Source organism: Nelumbo lutea, chromosome 5, assembly GCF_056320005.1.
Source record: "Nelumbo lutea isolate HS-2025 chromosome 5, American lotus-T2T, whole genome shotgun sequence".
Taxonomy (NCBI): Eukaryota; Viridiplantae; Streptophyta; class Magnoliopsida; order Proteales; family Nelumbonaceae; genus Nelumbo; species Nelumbo lutea.
The window spans coordinates 63,882,650-63,899,723 of NC_142688.1; the positions used below are offsets into that span (position 1 = coordinate 63,882,650).

Here is a 17,074-nt window from a genome sequence, read left to right on the forward strand (position 1 = left end):
CTCTCCCTCGGCTGCAAGGAATAGTGTTGCACTCTCTGCTTATATGGATCCCAAGAATTAAAACCTTTTGCAAACCTTTCGAAACCATAATATAACTACTTTTATATCTCATATAAAATATATTTTGCAAAAACAAATCTCAACAATCGAAATCGGCTGCCGGCAGTCTGGGTTTCCATTAGTGAGAGTGCATCCCCGATCATTACCTTTGTCCAACAAAGGGGCTGATCCTGTCACTATGATCACCCACTCAGATGAATTCTCAGACTGTCCCAACATACCCCGGTTTTGACCCCCGCTAAGGATCTCACTGATTGGTACATCAAAGACAGGCCAATCCAACACCTAGTGCAGTATCATAATCAAGTCTAGGGGTCGGGTGTAACTTTCCAATTTTTCCCATCAATCTCCAAGGTCCAGGGCAATATTAGAAATCTGGTCTAGTTCAAAAATTCAATTAATCCTACACTGTATGTGCCTAGGGTCTCACCCCGGTAGCTGAGATAAGCCACCCCAACTGACTTGGTGGCACCACAGTGTCAGCCTTGTCAGGACAGGTCTCCCGAGATCGGCCCATTGGCTGTAAACGTTCTATACTAACACGAGTTTCATTAAGTGTCCAGTTTAAGGGTATTACATAGAAACATACCAAGGGAACATGAATCATATATGCACTGTTATTCATTTATAATAAACTCATAAAGTACATCATTTTGATTGAAGCTAAGGGCATGCAAAACTGTCTAACACTTAGACAATCAGAATTGCCCACATTCTTTTGGGGATATGCGATAGAGACCGCAATTTACGTGCTGAATAGGGTTCCAACCAAATCAGTTCCGAAAACTCCATACGAACTACGGACCAGAAAGAACCAAGTGTAAAACACTTGAAGATTTGGGGTTGTCTTGCACACGTTAAGAGAACGAGTGAGGACAAGTTGGAATCCAAGACCAATCATTGCCTATTTGTACGCTACCCAAAGGATTCAGTGGGTTATCTTTTCTTTGACCTAATTGAGCAGAAAGTGTTCTAGAACCAAAATGCCCAGTTCTTAAAAACTAATTACATCATAGACACCCATCATCAGGAAATAGTTCTTGATTAGGAGAGCTCAGAAGTAGTGGAAGATTTCCCGCAAGTTCTAGGTAGTGAGTGACTAACCTAGAAGATCCACTCGGGTATCCAGGCCACTAGTCCGTTATGGTTATGACCAGGATAGTACCTAGTGGAAGCCTTGACTAGTGAGAAAGATCCCGTGACTTACGCGGAAGCTATGTTGGACATAGTTCTACGTCCTTCTCTAGAAACTAACATAACCGAAACTACGTCGGCTGAAATCCCTAAGAAGAGAGCTCGTGATACAGTTAATCTCACGTGTCTGTGGCATTATCGACTTGGCCACATCGGTGTTGACTGAATCACAAGGTTGGTAAAGGATGGTCCTTTGGATTTTCTTACTATAGAAGATCTTCCCATTTGTGAGCCTTGCCTACAAGGCAAGATGATGAAACGGCCATTTAACGGTAAGCCTGAAAGATGTACGGGCACACTTGACCTAATACATACTGATGTATGTGGTCCCCTGAGTGTTAGGACATGAAATCAACACGTGTATTTCATCACCTTCACAGATGATTTTTCACGATACGGTTACGTGTACCTAATGAGACACAAGTCTGAATCCTTTGAAAAGTTCAAAGAGTTTAGACATTAAGGCCCTTCGATCAGATCGAGGTGGCGAGTATCTCTCTGACGAATTCAGGGACTAATTAAAGGACAATGTGATAGTATCACAATTACCTCCTCCTGCTACACCACAACTTAACGGTGTTTCGGAGAGGAGGAATATGACTTTATTGGATATGGTCTGGTCGCTTCTCATACATTCAGAGTTACCCACATCCTTTTGGGGTTACGCATTAGAGACTGCGATTTATGTGTTGAATCGGGTTCCAACCAAATCGGTTCCAAATACTCCATATGAACTTTGGACCGGAAAGAAACCAAGTGTCAGACACTTGAAGATTTGGGGTTGTCCAGCACACATTAAAAGAACGAGTGCAGACAAGTTGGAATCCAAAACCAGCCGTTGCCTATTTTTAGGCTACCCAAAAGGCTTTGTAGGTTACCTATTCTATGACCCAAGTGAGCAGAAAGTGTTCTGCAGTCGTAATGCACAATTCTTGGAAACCGACTATATCCTGGACACCCATCGTCAGGAAGTTGTTCTTGATGAGGAGAGCTCAGGAGCAGTGGGAGATGTCCCACAAGTTCCAGGTAGTGACCAACTTAGAAGATCCACTCGGGTATCCAGGCCACCAGTCCGTTATGGTTATGACCAGGATAGTTACCTAGTGGAAACCTTGACTAGTGAGGAGAGATGGACTCAATGGAGACCAATGGAGTCTGGACTCTAGTAGATCCGCCCTCCGGGGTAAAAGCAATCGGTTGCAAATGGATTTACAAGAGGAAGAAGGGCCCCGATGGTAAGGTTGAGACCTTCAAGGCTCATCTGGTGACGAAAGGTACACTCAGAAAGAGGGCATCAATTATGAGGAAACCTTTTCGTCTGTGGCCATGCTTAAATCCATTAGGATGCTACTAGATGTAGCAGCATACCATGATTATGAGATTTGGCAAATGAATGTCAAAACTGCATTCCTTAATGGAGATCTTACTGAAGATATCTATATGTAGCAGCCGCAAGGCTTCATTGCTGCGGGTCAGGAAAATATGGTATGTAAACTTAATAGATCCATTTATGGACTTAAGCAAGCTTCTAGAAGTTGGAACATCCGTTTTGACTCTGCTGTCAAATCGTTTGACTTCGAGCAGAATCCGGATGAACTCTGTGTTTACAGGAAGTACAGTGGAGATAAGGTTACCTTCTTGGTTCTGTATGTAGATGACATTCTACTCATTGGGAATGATGTAGGTATGTTAACTACGGTGAAAGTATGGTTATCACAGCAATTCTCCATGAAAGATCTTGGAGAAGCCTCCTATATACTGGGTCTTCGACTCTATAGAGATAGATCGAAGTGGATAATAGGATTATCTCAATCTGCTTATATTGACAAAATAGTCAAAAGATACAGCATGGAAAACTCCAAGAAAGGAAATGTTCCTTTTAGGCACGGAGTCACTCTCTCCAAGAAGTTGTCTCCCAAGACTTCTGAGGAGATTGATGGCATGAAAGACGTTCCCTATGCCTCTGCAGTAGGGAGCATCATGTATGCCATGCTGTGCACTCGTCCTGACATAGCTCAGGCAGTGAGTGTAGTAAGCAGATTTCAGGCCAACCCAGGGCAGGAGCATTGGACTGCTGTGAAAAACATACTTAAGTACCTTTGAAGGACAAAAGAGTTTTGTCTAGTATTCGACGGTAGCTCACTACAGATCCAAGGGTATACAGATGTCGATTTCCAATCAGACCCAGATGATAGAAAGTCTACATCTGGATATGTTTTCACGATAGGATCGTGTGCTGATTGCTGGAAAAGCAGCAAACAGGGGTCCACTGCAGACTCCACGACCGAGGCCAAGTACATTTCCGCAAATGAGGCTGCCAAAGAAGCCGTATGGATGAAGAAATTCATTCATGAGTTGGGAATAGTTCCATCCGACACATCACCCATCCCATTGTTGTGTGACAACAATGGAGCCATTGCTCAGGCTAAGGAGCCACGAGCCCACTCGAAGTCGAAGCACATCGAGAGGAAGTACCACGTACTGCGGGAGATTGTTGGTAGAAGGGACGTCCTGATTCAGAAGGTAGTGTCAGCGGATAATGTAGCAGACCCATTGACAAAGCAACTATCGCAGAAAGTGTTTGAGAAACACATGGAAAGCATGGGACTACGGCTAGTACCTGATTGGACCTAAGTGCAAGTGGGGAAGAACAGAGTTTGAGAAACAAGTGTGCTCACGTTCCATCCTGCTATTTCTTGAGAAGGACAGAATTCTTGGGGAAAAACACTACTGAATCTACTCCATCCTGCACTGCGCCATCTTCAGTGGGAGCAGTCTTTGGATCCTTCCTTGGGCGTGAACACTTTCGTTGGGAGATATTACTTCTCCGTATCTCCCATTCCTTTTGGTTCAGATCTAGTTCAGTTTAAGGTTCAAGATTGATCTTTGAAAATATGATTTTCTAAATAGGGAATGTGATTCCCAGTTGAAGGGAGAGAAAAATTTTTGAAATTCGCCCCTTATTCCACAATCTTTGGGCGTCCATGGGATGGATCTCTCATCCTTTCAACAACATTCTGAAGGGTTGAGAGATCCATCACATGGGCGCCCAAAGAATGCGGAATAAGGGGCGAACTTCAAAAATTTTTCTCTCCCTTCAACTGGGAATCACATTCCCTATTTAGAAAATCACATTTTCAAGGATAAATCTTGAACCTTAAACTGAACCAAATCACATTTAGAAAATCACATTTTCAGGCTTACCGTTAAATGGCCGTTTCGTCATCTTGCCTTGTAGGCAAGGCTCACATGTGGGAAGATCTTCTACAGTTAGAAAATCCAAAGGACCATCCTTTACCAACCTTGTGATTCGGTCAACACCGATGTGGCCAAGTCGATAATGCCACAGACACGTGGGATTAACTGTATCACGAGCTCTCTTCTTAGGGATTTCAGCCGACGTAGTTTCGGTTATTTTAGTTTCTAGAGAAGGATGTAGAACATAGAGACCGTTCTCCTGTTCCCCGTATGCGATGAATCTGTTGTTTCTTTTAATAGTAATCGTATTACTAAAGAAGGCAGAATAACCATCTGCACACAGTTTTGAGACAGAAATCAAATTTCTCCTTAAATTTTGTACATAAAGACAGTCTTTCAGTACAATTATTCCTTCTCTAAAAATTAATTCCACGGTTCCTATGGCTGCGGCTGCAACAGTTGCAGTAGTCCCCAAGAAGAGTGTGACTTCTCCTTCACTCAGCCTTCTGCTTACCTTGAACCCCTGCAGTGAGTTACAAGCATGAGTCGAAGCACCGGAGTCAATACACCAGGAAGCAGAAGCTACCAACAAATTGGTTTCTATAACACAAGTTTCGAAGTTACCTTTCTTGGATTTCAGGTAGGCAGGACAATTCCTTTTCGAGTGGCCGGTCTTCTTACAGAAGTGACAGGCATCCGATGCTTTGTCTTTCTTCTACTTCTTGCTCTTGGTGGCTTTCTTCTGAGGCTTCTTTGCCTTCCTCTTTCTCTTGCCTGTCTTGCGAGCTTCAACAAGCATGGCTATAGGCTCATCCTTTCTAATTAGTTCCTCAGCTCTTTGCAACATATTGCTGAGCTCTTGTAAGCTGACATTCAGCTTGTTCATGTTATAGTTCATGATGAACAGATTAAAGGAAGGAGGCAAAGAGTTAAGGATAGCATCTATCTGGATAGCAAGGTCCAGCCCGGATCCAAGAGCCTCCAGTTCGTTGATGTATCCCATCATCCGAAGACAATGGTCGTGAACTTGTTGACCCTTGGACATTTGTGCGGTCATGAACTGTTTCAAGACCTTTTGTCGAGTAGAACGATTCTGCTCTTCATACATTGTCCTGAGACTGTCCAATATGTCTTTGGCAAGTTCGATCTGATCAAACTGCCTCTGTATCGTGTTGTCTAAGGAGGCAATGATGTAACACTGGGCAAGGGAGTTTTTCTCCTCCCATTCGTGATAGTCTCTCCTTCGGGCCTCAGAAGCCCTATCACCCGGACGCTCCGGGGCAGGATTCTTTGCCACTTTGTCCAGCTTTTCAGAAGCTAGGACCCGCATAAGGTTCCTGTACCAATCAGCATAGTTTGGGCCCTTCAACTTGTTGTCATCAAGCAGTTTTGCAAAAGATCCATTTGCCATTTTCTGATAAAAGAGCAAACATCAGTCCACAACCTAATTTGATTCATGTTCATTTCATAGATATTGATTTTAATCTACGATCCATTTCCATTTATTTGTCTCTGAGATTTCCCTCCTCTCTCAGTGACGGAGACTACGGGTTGTCTCTGGAAATGTGGGAAATCACATAGGGTGCACGGAGCCAACTGTTTCAGCTGCATAACCCCACCACCTTTCTGTGAAGGATCACATCCACTCATCATATGAGTTTTCCCTTTGGCCTCTGTCAAACAAGGTTCAGAGCCATTTTCAGGTAAACCTTTCTGTAAAGTGAGTGCTTACCCATCATATTCGTGAATGCCAAGGTACCGTGAGAGAGTTTCCATTTTCTGGTGAAGCCCCTCCCACATCGGTCTATGACGCCCCTATCATCTTATGAAACACTCAGACAAGCCCAACAGCAAATGGATAGCCCATTTTCTGGTGCGTTTCCTCATTACTGAAGGACCCATCCTCATGCTAATGATGGAAGGCCTTTAGAGAGTTCATCATATTAATCTCCCTATCACATGTACTCATATTAGCTAGAGGGAACAAAATTACGCCCTAGTTTGATTTAGGTCAAACCAAAGTGGCTCCCACTGACTTTCATAAAGCCAGATTTCGGTGGGCCTTGAATCGGCTATGGTTCCACACGTAACCTCTTGATGAGGTGTGGGGCCCACCACTGAGGGAAGTCATCCAATGACCAAAAGGGACACCATGGCAATGATGTGCATTCAGCCATGGTGTGCGCAAGAGCCACTGTCGAATGAGCATGGGCCAAGTACTTATGGCCCATGTACGCAGCACATCACACATCCATACGTCACATGCAGGGATAAATTGATCCAATCAATTAATTATCTGTAAGGCCCGTTGGAAGCCCGTTAAAATTCCATAATATTAGCCATTAATATTATCTAGGTATATGGGATGAATTAGGGTTATCCAATTCGGCCCATATAGCTTTATCCTTTAAAATGGGCTTTTGCAGTTTTAACTATTTAAAACTAGGCCTTTACAGGCTGGGCCGAATTAACCATTTAATTAAATATCAATCCTTAAGCCCATTAGTGGGAAATTAGGGCTGATTTTTAGCCTTGATTAAACCCTAGAATTGGTCCAAACAGTTTTGAACCAATCTTGGTTCGAATGGGTCTAGGGTTTGATTTTTAATTAAATCCTTAATTCAAGAAAATAATCTGAAATTAAATACTGATGAAAGGAAATACAAGAATCAGTCAAACAGGGTTGTTCACACAATCCTTCCTACAAAACAGAGGTTAGATCACAGAATGCAGTTTCACAAACTGCAAATCGCAGATAGCATTTCTCTTATCTGCGAAATCTCCGTCTCTGCGAAATCTCCTTTTCTGCGCCGCCAACTTCGATCCAAAATAAAAATAAATAGAAATCCTATTTCTATTAATAATTGCATCAGATCGAATACCTATACATTGAGTCTAGAAAATATAAAAAAAATTTACAGACCCAAAATAAATCAAGAAGTATAAAATCGCAGGTTCCCTACGCAAACCAAGAATTCGATCTCCTCTTGTACGAACAACCCATAAATCAAGAAAATTATAAAGAACAATTCTAAATAATAATCAGATTTATTTAAAATTAATTTCAGATTATTTTCCCATTTGTTTTGGGAACAAATTTCCCAAAAACCAAATCTCCGCAAATTGGGTAGAACGCCTTCTCCCTAATTGCGCAGGTTCAGATCTGAAACAGAATGGTTCAAGATTTGAACCTGGGCTCTGATACCACTGAAAGGATGAGAGATCCATCACATGGATGCCCAAAGATTGTGGAATAAGGGGCGAATTTTAAAAATTTTTCTCTCCCTTCAACTGGGAATCACATTCCCTATTTAAAAAATCATATTTTCAAGGATAAATCTTGAACCTTAAACTGAATCAGATCTGAACCAAAAGGAATGGGAGAGAATAATACCTGATACGGAGAAGTAGTATCTCCCAATGAAGGTGTTCACGCCCAAGGAAGGATCCAAAGACTGCTCCCACTAAAGATGGCGTAGTGCAGGATGGAGTAGAATCAGCAGTGTTCTTCCCCAAGAACTCTGTCCTTCGCAAGAAACAGAAGAATGGAACATGAGCACAGCTTCCTTTTCAATCCTTTCTCAAAGAACTGATGTCAATATCTAATCTTGACTTCTCCCACAGCTGGAGATCGAACTGGCAAATTGGGCGACAAGAGCAAGAGAGTATTCGCAGGCTGCAGAATTCTCTCTTCTTGATTTCAGCACTAAAGAGGATCTGATGTGTTTCTTGTTGGTCTCTCTCAAGGCTGCCACCCCCTCCTTCTTTTTATTAACTTAAAAGATCAGCTCTTAATCCCATTAGGAGGTGCTTATCCAAATCATATTTGGATCAGCCTTCTCTTCTAATGATAAGGATAAACTCTTATCTTATCTGCAGATTAGATCAGCTTTATCCTAATCCCATTAGGAGGTTTCTAGATTTGAATCACATTCAGATCTGGACTCTCTGAGTGGATAGGATTAAGACCCTATCCTATCTGCTAATCCATCTCAGAATTCGCCCCTTTAATTAACTAAATAAATAGCCCTGTTCGAAATGGGCTTTAGGCCCATCAGGCTTATGTGCTCACTCTACCTTCCTAACTGTTGCCCAGTTGGGCTTCCTTGTATGGCGTGGGACCCAAGCATTGATCTACACATCAGCCACATGGGTTCGGCCCAGCCTTTGTTACAAGGCCTGGTCGAATACACTGTTAAAGACAGTGCACCCCCTGAAACCCATCAAATGGGCTCTATGGGCCCAACACTTACCGTAAGTGGTCCCTGGGCCAAGCCACCTTCCCAGGGACTGTGGGCAGATGCAAGATTAGCCCATCAGCTATTATCCTCAATGGTCTTACACTTAACCTCTCAGCCCTTAATGATCATACACTGCCCGACAAGAGAGGACCTCTCCCTTGGCTGCAAGGATCGGTGTTGCACTCTCCACTTTATGGATCCCGGGAATTAAAACCTTTTGCAAACATTTTAGAAACCATAATATATATATTTGTATATCTCATATAAAATATACTTTGCAAAACAAATCTCAACGGTTGAAATCGGCTGCCGACAGTCTTGGTTTCCAATAGTGAGAGCGCATCCCCGATCATTACCTTTGTTCGACAAAGGGGCTGATCCTATCACTATGAGCACCCACTTAGATGAATTCTCGAATTGTCCCAACATACCCAGGTTTTGACCCCCGCTAAGGATCTCACTGATTGGTACATCAAAGACAGCTCGATTCGACACCTAATGCAGTATCATAATCGAGTCTAGGGGTCGGGTGTAACTTTCCAGTTTTGCCCATCAATCTCCAAGGTCCAGGGCAATACTGGAAATCTGGTCCAGTTCAAAGATTCAATTAATCCCACACTGTATGTGCCTGGGGTCTCACCCCGGTAGCTGAGACAAGCCACCTCAACCGACTTGATAGCACCACAGTGTCAGCCTTGTCAGGATAGGTCTCCCCAGACCGACCCACTGGATGTGAACTTTCTAAACTAACACAATTCTCAATTAGTGTCCAGTTTAAGGGTGTTACATAGAAACATACCAAGGGAACATGAATGAAATATGCACTTTTATTCATTTACAATAAACTCATAAAGTACATCAATTTTGATTGAATCTAAGGGCATACAAAACTGTCTAACAGGTTCCCATTTTTTGGTGAAGCCCCTCCCACATTGGTCTATGACGCCCCTATCATCTTATGAAACACTCAAACAAGCCCAACAGCAAATGGATAGCCCATTTTCTGGTGCATTTCCTCATTACTGAAGGACCCATCCTCATGCTAATGATGGAAGGCCTTTAGAGAGTTCATCATATGAATCTCCCCATCACTTGCACTCATATTAGCTGGAGGGAACATATAATTACGCCCTAGTTTGATTTGGGTCAAACCAAAGTGGCTCCCATTGACATTCGTAAAGCTAGATTTCGGTGGGCCTTAAATCGACTAGGGTTCCGCACGTAACCTCTTGATTAGGTGTGGGGCCCACCACTGAAGGAGGTCATCCAATGACCAAAAGGGACACCATGGCAATGATGTGCATTCAGCCATGGTGTACGTAAGAGCCACTGTCAAGTGAGCTTGGGCCAAGCACTTATGGCCCATGTACGCAGCACATCACACATCCATACATCTCATGCTGGGATAAATTGATCCAATCAATTAATTATCTGTAAGGCCCATTGGAAGCCCGTTATAAATCCATAATATTAACCATTAATATTATCTAGGTATATGGGCTGAATTAGGATTACCCAGTTCGGCCCATATAGCTTTATCCTTTGAAGTGAGCTTTTAGCAGTTTTAACTATTTAAAACTAAGCCTTTAGAGATTGGGCCGAATTAACCATTTAATTAAATATCAATCCTCAGGCCCATTAGTGGGAAAATTAGGGCTGACTTTCAGTCTTGATTAAACCCTAGATTTGGTCCAAAAAGTTTGAACCAGTCTTGGTTTGAATGGGTCTAGGGTTTGATCTTTAATTAAATCCTTAATACAAGAAAATAATCTGAAATTAAATAACTAAAAAAAGAAAATCAAGAATCAATTAATCAAGGCTATTCTTACACACCATCCTGCAAAACAGAGGTTAGATCACAGATTGCAGTTTCACAAACTACAAATCGCAGATAGCGAATGTCCCATCTGCGAAATCTCCTTCTCTGTGCCGCCATCTTCGGTCCAAAAATAAAAAGATAGAAATCCTATTTCTATTAATAAATACATCAGATTGAATGCCTATACATTGAGTCTAAAAATAAAAAAAAATTATTTACAGACCAAATGTAATAAATAAATTCAAGAAACTGCAAATCTTGTAGTTCTTCCTGCGCAAACCAAGAATTCAATATCCTCTTGTATGAACAACCCATAAATCAAGAAAATTATAAAGAACTATTTTAAATAATAATCAGATTTATATAAAATTAATTTTAAATTATTTACCCATCTGTTTTGGGAACAAATTTCACAAAACCCATATCTACGCAAATTGGGTAGAACGCCTTCTCCCTATTTGCGCAGGTTCAGATCTGAAACAGAATGGTTCAAGATTTGAATCATGGCTCTGATACAACTGAAGGGATAGGAATTCCATCACATGGATGCCCAAGGAATGCGGAATAAGGGGGCAAATTTAAAAAAAAAATTCTCTCCCTTCAACTAGGAATAAATACCCCATTTAGAAAATCATATTTTCAAGGATCAATCTTGAACCATAAACTGAACCAGATCTAAACCAAAACGAGTAGGGAGAGATAATACCTGATACAGAGAAATAATATCTCTCAATGGAGGTGTTCACACCCAAGGAAGGATCCAAAATTTGCTCCCACTGAAGATGGCGCAATGCAGGGTGGAGCAGAATCAGTAGTGTTCTTCCAAAAGAACTTGATCCTTCTCAAGAATCACCTGGATGGCTTGTGAATACAACTCCCACCAATCGTTTCTCCAAAAGAATGGAATCAAGATCCAATCTTGATTTCTCCCAAGAATTTGAGATCGAACTGCTGTAGGCGGAGGCTGTAGGAAGGAGGCGGCAAGAGAGTATTTGCAAGGAGTAGAATTCTCTCTTATGTGATTTCAGCTCTGAAGACAAGACTACCTGTTGCTTGTGATTGTGTTGGGATGTCTAAAGGCTGCCGCCCCCTCTTCCTTTTATAGACTTAAAGGGATCAGCTCCTAATCCCATTAGGAGTTGCTAACCCAAATCATATCTAGATTAGAAGTCCCTTTAAGATAAGGGATAACCCTTATCTTATCTGCAAATTAGATAAGCCATCTCCTAATCTAATTAGGAAGTTTCCATATCTAAATCTTATTTAGATCTTGGACTCTCTAAGTGGATAGGGTGTGGGCAATCCTATCAGCTAATCTATCTCAGAATTCGCCCCTTAAGTGACTATTAAAATTAGCCCAGTTCGAAATGGGGTTAAGGCCCATTTAATTTTAATTATTCATTTAGCCTTCCAAACTGCTGCCCAGTTGGGCTTCCTTGTATGGCGTGGGACACAATTATTGATCTACACATCAGCCACATGGGTTCAGCCCAGCCTTTGTTACAAAGCCTGGCCGAATACACTGTTATAGATAGTGCTCCCCCTAAAACCCATCAGATGGGCTCTATGGGCCCAACACTTACCCTAAGTGGTCCCTGGGCCAAACCACCTTTTTACACCCAGGGATTATGGGTAGATGCAAGATTAACTCATCAGGTATTATCCTCAATGGTCTTACACTTAACCTCTCAGCCCATAATGATCATACACTGCCCGACAAGAGAGGACCTCTCCCTCGGCTACAAGGAACAGTGTTGCACTCTCTCTTATATGGATCCCGGGAATTAAAACCTATTTGCAAAGATTTTGAATCCATAATATATATACTTTTATATCTCATATAAAATATATTTTGCAAAATAAATCTCAACGATTGAAATCGGCTGCCAGCAATCTTGGTTTCCATCACTGAGAGTGCATCCCCGATCATTACCTTTGTCCGACAAAGGGGCTGATCCTGTCACTATGATCACCCACTCAGATGAATTCTTAGACTGTCCCAGCATACCCAGGTTTTGACCCCCGCTAAGGATCTCACTGATTGGTACATCAAAGACAACCTAATCCGACACCTAGTGCAGTATCATAATCGAGTCTAGGGGTCGGGTGTAACTTTCCAGTTTTTCCCATCAATATCCATGGTCTAGGGCAATACTGGAAATCTGGTCCAGTTTAAAAATTCAATTAATCCTACACTGTACGTGCCTAGGTTCTCTCCCCGGTAGCTGAGACAAGCCACCCCAACCGACTTGGTGGCACCACAGTGTCAGCCTTGTCAGGATAGGTCTCCCTAGACCGACCCACTGGCTGTGAATATTCTAAACTAACACGAGTCTCATTAAGTGTCCAGTTTAAAGGTATTACATAGAAACATATCAAGGGAACATGAATCAAATATGCACTTTTATTCATTTACAATAAACTCATAAAATACATCATTTTTTATTGAAGCTAAGGGCATACAAAACTGTCTAACAACTACCAAGGAAGCTGTGTGGATGAAGAAGTTCATTCACGAGTTGGGAGTAGTTTCGTCCAGCAAATCACCTATCCCGTTGTTTTGTGACAACAATGGAGCTATTGCTCAGGCTAAGGAGCCACGAGCCCACTCAAAGTCAAAGCACATCAAGAGGAAGTACCATGTACTAAGGGAGATTGTTGGTAGAGGAGACGTCCTGATTCAAAAGGTAGCGTCAGCGAAAAATGTAGCAGACCCATTGACAAAGCCACTATCATAGAAAGTTTTTGAGAAACACGTGGACAGCATGGGACTCCGGCTAGTACCTGATTGGACCTAAGTGCAAGTGGGAGCTGTTAGACAGTTTTGTATGCCCTTAGCTTCAATCAAAATGATGTACTATATGTGTTAATTGTAAATGAATAAAAGTGCATATTTGATTCATGTTCCCTTGGTATATTTCTGTATAATACCCTTAAACTAGACACTAGTGAGACTCTTGTTAGTTTAGAACATTCACAGCTAGTGGGCCGGTCTTGGGAGACCTGTCCTGACACGGTTGACACTGTGGTGCAACCAAGTCGGTTGGGGTGGCTTATCTCAGCTACCGGGGTGAGACCCTAGGCACATATAGTGTAAGATTAATTGAATCATTGAACTGGACCAGATTTCCAGTATTGCCCTGGACTTTGGAGATTGATGGGAAAAACTGGAAAGTTACACCCGACTCCTAGATTCGATTATGATACTACACTAGGTGTCGGATTGGGCTATCTTTGATGTACCAATCAGTGAGATCCTTAGCGGGGGTCAAAACCTGGGTATGTTGGGATAGTCTGAGAATTCATTTGAGTGGGTGATCATAGTGACAGGATCAGCCTCTTTGTCGGACAAAGGTAATGATCGGGGATGCACTCTCACTGATGGAAACCACGACTGCCGGTAGCCGATTTCAATCGTTGAGATTTGTTTTTGCAAAATATATTTTATATGAGATATAAAAGTATATATATTATGGTTTCAAAAAGGTTTGCAAAAGGTTTTAATTCCCAGGATCCATATAAGCAGAGAGTGCAACACTGCTCCTTGCAACCGAGGAAGAGGTCCTCTCTTGTCGGGCAATGTATGATACTTATGGGCTGAGAGGTTAAGTGTAAGATGATGAGAGTAGAATTTATCATATTTTTATCCCTAATTATTCTGTCTTTTATACTAAATTAGCATTTAATTGGATTCATATCTCTTATATTTTGGTCCAGGGTATGAAAGAAGGCATCAAGAGCAAAGAATGACAAATCGGATGATTTTTCATAGTTTCGACATCATTCAGTAATTTGGGCATAATTCGCGTCTCCGAACTCAGAATGGGTTCATTCAAGATCCACTAAAAAGATAAGAGAAAAATCCACAACTTTCATGTTTTGAGCTTTCGCAGATTCGGCCTGCATCAAAGTCTAATTTGGGCCCGAAGTTGGGGAAATTTCGTAGGAAAGCCAAATCCGCAGCTGAAGCCCAACTCGTAGAAAAGTCTGGCTGAAGCCCAATTCGCAGAGGATGTCTATTACGAATCTAAGAACAAAAAACTAAGAAGAATCCTTGTAGATCTAAATTCTTGATGTAATCTTAGAGTGAAAAAGGGATTGAGTTCAAGAGATAAAGAGATAAGGTTAGAATTAGGATAGGACTTTCTATTCTTGTAAGATAAACTTCAAGAGGAAGTAGGAGACCACCCCCTCCCCTTTAATCTATATAAAGGAGGGGGCGGACCAGCTTTAGGTATCACTTGAATCAAGGAGGAAGGAGCAATCAGTCAATAAGGGTTCAAGAAAGGTTAAAGAATTCAAGAAACTTCAAGAAGAGGAGATCTTAGCACCATGGGTGAATTCAAGAGTTCTTTCTTCCCCTTTTTTATTTTAATTCTTCCATCATGAACTGATTTGTTTCTTACTAGGGCTATGGAAAGCCTAACCATGTTAATGAATATATTTTTATTTTCTTGATTTATCCAAGATTGTGATTTCCATATAGTCTATGAATTATTGTGCTTAATGCAATTAAGAGCTTGGCCACCTCTTAATTGATTTGGGTTATGTGAATGAATTGAGAGAGGAATTCACATAATTGATAGAATAATTTATAGTGTGAATTGAATGGTATATAGAGATATATATACATGATTCATCTGAATTTAATGGTTTTTTTGGACTTAATGCATTTCCATCTTGAGAGCTCTACTCGAGAGATCGAAGGGTTACCTGATGGGAGTAGGTTTAGTATATCTCGAGAGAGAGTATTAAATAAATTTTTGAAAATCTCAGCTTATGGGAATAACAATTAGTCTTGGATAATTGGACCCATCAATATTCATTACATTGGTTAGGTGGACTTAAAGTCCTAGGGATTCCATCATTTGCATATTCGATTAGTGATCACCCTTGTTTTTATTTTCTTTGTTCCAGTCTTTATTTTTAGTAGTTCTTGTTTCCTCAAATCTAAATTTTGATTGTCCAAATAATTAGGGAAGACTGTGATTCTAATACTTATTTTGTTAAATCCCCGTGGGAACGATATTATTATACTACTTGATAACTAGTGCACTTGTTAGGGTTATATATTTATAGCTATCAAGTTTTTGGCGCCATTGCCGGGGATTTAATCCTAAAATAATATTAGAATTTGTTAACCTTGATTAATTTGGACCTTTTATTTCTTTTTTTATTATTATTCTATTTTCCTTTTATTTCTTTTTATTTCTGTTATTATTTTTATTTTTATTTGTTTGTTCAAATTCTTGTTAGTTCAGAATTACTAGTGCATGACACGCACTAGACAGGAAGGATTAGCTGAATTCGACCTTGAGATTGAAAGGACCCTTTGCTTGTTGCAAAGGACCAACAAAGGAAAATCAAGAGAAGAGGTTGTTATTTGCGAACCATCCATAGAGATAGAAGGAGAAATGGCAGAAGGAAATCGCACCCTCTTGGATTATGCTTATCCAAACATTGATGGGGCGACATCCAGAATTTGCAAGCCCACCATCCATGCAAACAATTTTGAAATAAAGCCTACAATAATTCAAATGATCCAAACCAGTATTCAGTTTAGTGGGTTACCAAGTGATGACCCTAATGCATACATCGTTAACTTCCTTGAAATATGTGATACATTTAAACACAATGGAGTTAGTGATGATGCAATTAGGCTAAGATTATTTCCTTTTTCATTGCGTGATAGAGCTAAAGATTGGCTCAACTCACACCCTACAGGAAGCATCACCACTTGGAATGATTTAACCCATAAATTTTTGGCTAAATATTTTCCACCCTCCAAAATAGCAAAATTAATTAATGATATTACCACTTTTGCTCAATTTGAGAGGGAGTCTCTGTATGAAGCATGGGAAAGATTCAAGGAGATGCTTAGGAGGTGTCTTCACCATGATACCAATTTGGCGACAAATACAGACTTTTTATAATGGTATCACCCCCTCTAATTGATCCATTATTGATGCAGCCGCAGGTGGTACAATCATGAGAAAAACTCCAGAGGAAGCATATGACTTAGTGGAGGAGATGGCATCAAACAGCTACTAGTGGAGCAATGATCGAACCAATCAGAGGGGAGTACACCACATTGATTCCTTTGCATCCTTATCTGCACAAATAGCCAATTTAAATAAAAGACTGAATAATTTTAGTATTGCAGCCATTAATACAACACCTAGCATCTCATGCAATTTATGTGGACAATTAGGACATGCCAATTCTGATTGTCAATTAAATAGTCCTTTTATTTCCCATGAGAATGCTAATTTTATCTCTCATGCTGGCAGGACAAATTACAACCCATATTCAAATACATACAACCCAGGGTGGAGGAGTCATCCCAACTTCTCTTGGAGCAACAATCATCAAAAGGCACCCATGGGATTCCAACCACAACTGCCCCCACAAGAGAAAAATAGCAATCTGGAGGAGATGATTTCTAAGTTCATCAACACTGCTGAAGCAAAATTCCAAAGCCATGAAACAGAAATTAAGAACTTAGAAGCTCAAATGGGGTAGGTTGTGAGCATGTTATTAGAGAGGAAAGAATGAAGGCTGC

At 41.0% G+C, this 17,074-nt stretch overlaps 1 non-coding gene across 1 annotated transcript; it reads right to left on the reverse strand.

Moving 5' to 3' along the window:
* Positions 1–16,307: 16,307 nt before the first annotated feature.
* Positions 16,308–16,414, reverse strand: LOC148852726 (small nucleolar RNA R71). Its single transcript, XR_016100087.1, has one exon. It is a non-coding gene; the product is annotated as a small nucleolar RNA R71 (small nucleolar RNA).
* Positions 16,415–17,074: the final 660 nt, after the last annotated feature.